This window comes from Colossoma macropomum, unplaced genomic scaffold, assembly GCF_904425465.1.
Source record: "Colossoma macropomum unplaced genomic scaffold, Colossoma_macropomum, whole genome shotgun sequence".
Taxonomy (NCBI): Eukaryota; Metazoa; Chordata; class Actinopteri; order Characiformes; family Serrasalmidae; genus Colossoma; species Colossoma macropomum.
This window is the reverse complement of record NW_023495515.1, coordinates 644,242-649,227: the sequence shown is the minus strand read 5'-3', so window position 1 is coordinate 649,227 and position 4,986 is coordinate 644,242. Positions and strand designations below refer to the sequence as shown.

The following is a 4,986-nucleotide window of genomic DNA, read 5'->3' as shown; positions in this document are numbered from 1 at the left end:
GCCCTTCATAACAATTGAAATAAACACTTCAGCAGCATTCGTCATAAAGGTTGCATTTGATAAAATCGGTATATGGTTGTAACCATTCCCATGTATACTTAGGTTCCTGTGTTCTACAGTGTTTGGTTTTACTCCCGCCACTAGGGGGCTTTGAGGAGTTGTACTGTCAGGTATTAACATAAAAGAAGAACAAAGGTACTGTGAGTTAGAACAGAGCTACAATGTTGTAGTTTTGCTGAAGTTCTGTTTTCACTTATAGAAGAACTTCTTTTCCTTTTTTCAGTTTTATTTTGGTGAACTGTGAACAAGCCTGGGAACATCAGGTAGGATCTACATGAGCTGGTGTCACCAAGTGGCTCGGACACTGGAATAATTCAGTGAGTGGCTGTACAAGGTAAAAGCTATATTAACATACAATAAAGAACTTTTATGCGATGATCACTTTACCAACCTCAATTCTCAAATCTGATATTTTACTCAGATCCAGTGTTTCTAACAAAATGGTTGACGTCCGTGCAGGTATGAGACTCAAAACTGTCATCAATGTGAATGAACCTGCATTCTGAAAAGACTTGCATGCGCACATCCTTATCAGTGACGTCACATGAATGAACCATGTGCGTCATGAACAGCAAACTAGTCAGCAGAACAGACCTTCGCTGCGAAGATAATTTGCTCTGAACACCTCTCAGCTGCTCATTTTTAGAGTGAGACTAAGGTGAAAAAGGATAAGATGGTTTTCATTTCCCCCATTTACTGGCACTAATTTCAGGTTTAGTGCTGCTGCCATATTAACATTGAGGGATGACGCATGCACAGTGAAAAAACAAATGAATTTCGATTGGATTGTTCTTATTGAACTCAATTAGGATATGTACCTGATCTAGAACCACATATGAAAGGCTATATTCAGACTGCAGGCAAATCAGATTTCGTTCTCAAATCAGATCTTTGAGATCTTTGAGAATTGGATTCACATGCCCAGATATCACCAACCATTCTGTGTCCTCTGTAACCCTGGATTTGACATTGTTGCTGTTTGTCACATTGTGAGTAATGCAAAAGACTCTTTGAAATCCGATTTGAGCATCCAGATTGTGCAGACTAAGACGCATCTGTAAAAATCCAATTTGGGGTCGCATTTCAAACTACCTCCGAATGTGGTTTGGATCCAATTTGCAATTATCAGTTTTCACGTTTTTTGCTGTTCAGACTATCAAAAATCAATCTGGATTCAATCTGGATTTACTGAAAATCAGATTTGGGCTGTCTGTTTGAACATAGCCAAAGTGGCTCAGATCTGATTTGACAAGATCAGATTTGTATGTCCACACAGCTCTGAAAAAAACATCAGATCACGTTAAGGCAAAATCATGCGATTGTGCCACTTTAGTCTGGTAATGTGAACATAACCTTAAGGTTGTTTATTGTAAAGTTGGCCTTTTAGGCTGTGTTCACACAGCAGGTAAAAAACATGTTGAATCTGACATTTTCAATTCCGATTGGAGACGCTTTCATATGTGGTACTGAAATCCGATATATATCCAACATACGTCAATGTAACTTAGCCTGAACAGCCAGATCAGAATTCATGCAACCTTTACAACAATCCAACTCAAACTTTGTTATAATTTCGTGCTGCTGAGACCTCAAAAACATTTGGGGTGATGTTTCTGTACAAAAAATGAAAAGAGACTTATCCAGATCACTCTGTCTTTGAAGAGATTTCAAAAGAAATAGCCAAACGTGCCCATACGAGGACGAGGCTTCAGCGTCAAAGAAAAGTTAAAAGTCTGGAAGCAAAGTTTAAAGAGTCTGAGGACGCGAACCAAAGAAGTGACCACTCCCGTTTTACGGTGAGCTCGAACATATTCTGGGTGATGAGCCCAGCTGTCAGCTTCATGATGGCTCCGGTGAAGCTGGCAAAGATGAAGCTGATCCTCTGGGAGCGCCTGGCGTTCGTTGGCAGTTGTGATAGTTTACCTCTGGATGAGCTGTGAAGCAGCATGAAGCATTGTTTTTTTGCACATGCGGGTCAGTTTAGGTGCTGATCTGTTCAGACTGATGATCACATTTAAAAGATATGGTGAACAGCCAGACAAATAAGTCAGATCTGGTGAGAAAATCAGATTTGGACCACACGTTGCCAACTGGCTTGGATGTAATTCGGGACAAGTTTATTACTTCTCTCTCATCTCTCATAAGCACAGACATGGTACTCAACTTTTCACCTGGTGAGAGCGATCCAGTTTTCTTTTTTTGCTGCTGGCCTAGAGAGTCTCACTTAGAGACTTCAGAACTTTTCCAAGAGATATAATTAACATTGAATGGTTGTGGATGGGAATACATGCTTTATGCATGCAGCATTTGTTGCGATTCAATATGTACAGAGTTAAAACAGCTAACTAGGTACCAACCCTGAGTTTTTGTAAACCAACCGTGCTCAAACTAGCAGTTTGTTAGTTATAAGTGACTACATTTTTCTGACATAAGATTGAGCTTGGTGGACATACTATTGGCATTACTATAGATGTGCCTCTCCTTTGCAGCTTTAACAGTCTCAGCCTTCATTCAGTTGTGTTGGTGATAGCATCTGTACTGCTCTGCGAGTGGTCACACCATTGATTTTTGAGGTTTAACAATTATTTCTAATCAAAATGATCTAAAAAGAAAAGAATAGAGCTTAACAAACTTGAGTTCCTATTTTGATAGACATTGGATGTGCTTGGACTGGACGATCCAGTGCAGCTCTATAAGTTACTCCGCACTTGTGTAGTTGTTTGAGCATCAACCCACCTTTGCGGATAACAATACTGTATGTGCTTAATGCAAAAATATCGCTTTTCAAGAAAAAAAATAGCATTTTGAGAGCCTTAATTGGTTAAATTTACATTCAAGAGAGCCATTAAGTACAAGCTATTCATACTTCATTCCTTTATTACAGCTTCCATTCTTTTCAGAACACCTGCTTTCAGTTTTCCAGAAATTTGCAGAGATATTTTACCATATCTGTGATGTGTGGTGAGTAATGACGCTGGATGTAAGTGCAAGCAAACTTAAATGAACAAAAACATGGAGGTCGGGAGACACGGAGGCCGCACCAGCGTATCTACTCCAACTACAAATATTACTACTTGAGCTCTTAACCAAAATATTTGTTACACAAGTATAATCAAGCCAGCCAACAACCAAACTGGTCATGCTATTAGGCCAACTTTGTCATTTTGTTATTCTGGTTGACCGCTTGGTCAGCCTGGTCATGCTGGTTGACCAGCTTAGACAAGTTGGTTGTGCTGTTCAACCAACTTAACCATAAACTAAAATAAAAATATACTCTATACTGGTCAACCAATTACAATGGTCTAAGCTGGCCAAGTGCTTTATTTGGTTGAGGATTGGCAAATTCTAGATTAAAAGATCACATGATCACCAAATTATCCTTCAAAAGGTATTTAGAGTCACATATATACACCAAATTTGTCTTCAGGCTCATAATTGCTTGTTCATGATTCCTCTGATTCTCTCCAACCATCTTATTGCTTGTTGCATCTACTTTTACCTCCAGCTCTTTTAAGCATAATTGCCTTTTTCATTGAAGTGGTAATTCTCATATTTCCAAACTCTCTTGCAAAATTACAATATTAGCCAGTCGACTGACTGACTACAGACTCTTACTGAGAAAGTAGAACACCCTGTGGCTGGTTTCTACTGCAGTAGATCACCTGATCAAAAATAATTAAACGCACATTTGCACCAAGTCTTCATATAGCAGTAACTCTTTACAGCTTTTCAGCGCTGCTCATGTTACTCCCACTACTCCAAAAGACCTTTTTTTTAAACCTATCTATGATCCGTAGATCAATAGAACAGGAGATCAGTAGGAGGTATAGCAATGGTAAGGAAAAATTCAGTGTGCTCTGTAGAACAGTAAATCAGCCAGGGTTGACAGCGGTTTGGAGCAGGATCGATTAGTGAGTCATTTCTATATTTCTTTATGGGATTGTAAATCTGCATCCCAGAAGAACAGCACTGACACACTCACTGGTGCAGATGATTGTGTCAACACCCAGTAGACTTTGTTTCAATGTGTGTAATACTTCAGGGGAAAATGCAGGGAATGCCAATGGGTGGGTGGAGAGGGCCATTTGGGCCATGAAAAAGTATTTCCCCACCTCCTGATTTCTTCTATTTTTGAATCTTCACAGAATTTAATTTAAGATAAAGACAACCCTAGTAAACACAAAATACAGTTTTAAATGATCATTTCATTATTGAAGGAAAAAAAATAACCAATGCCAACTGGCCCTGTGTAAAAAAAAAGTTACTCAATCAGGCAGGTGACTAAACATCACTTAAATAGAACATTTCCAGTGATGTGAAGTTGGCTAAAAGGTCAGCACACTGTGCTGGGATCAAAAGAAAGTCTGGAAGTGATAAAAATATCCAGATGTGCTTTAAAATTTGCTCTTTTAGAATTTGTTCAGCAGGTTTCTTCAAAAGAAGAAGCCCCCAAAGATGGGTCAAAATGCAGAGGTGAAAATTCCCTGTTGTGGGACTAATAAGGGTCACTTAAGTGCAGTAACTCCTATGAAGAATGTCACATAAGAACCCAGACACACATCTAAGGAACTGCAGGCCTTGCGCACCTCAGATAGGGTCAGTGCTGATTCCATCATTAGAATGAGACTGATCAATAATAGTATTCATACCAGATGGCAGGCATAAACCTACATAACCTAGATAAAAAAAAATGTTGAGTCAAAAGTGAAAATTGTGGAAGAAAGGCATCTCATTGTTTTATTCTACAATGAGAACATACCAACAGTAAAACACGGTGGTGGTAGTGTGATGGTGCAGGGATGCTTTGCTGCTTAACGGCCTTGGTGGACATTAGAAGAGTGGGCCAACAGTGATGTGAAAGACTGATCTCCAGTTATAGGAAACATTTGGTTGCCGTTTTTTCTGCTAAAGATGGCACAACCAGTT

At 39.3% G+C, this 4,986-nt stretch overlaps 1 non-coding gene across 1 annotated transcript; it reads left to right on the top strand.

Annotated features, from left to right (window-relative positions):
* The first annotated feature begins 4,455 nt into the window (after window positions 1-4,455).
* Window positions 4,456-4,511, top strand: LOC118802302. Its single transcript, XR_005006645.1, has one exon. It is a non-coding gene; the product is annotated as a U7 small nuclear RNA (small nuclear RNA).
* The last annotated feature ends 475 nt before the right edge of the window (window positions 4,512-4,986 follow it).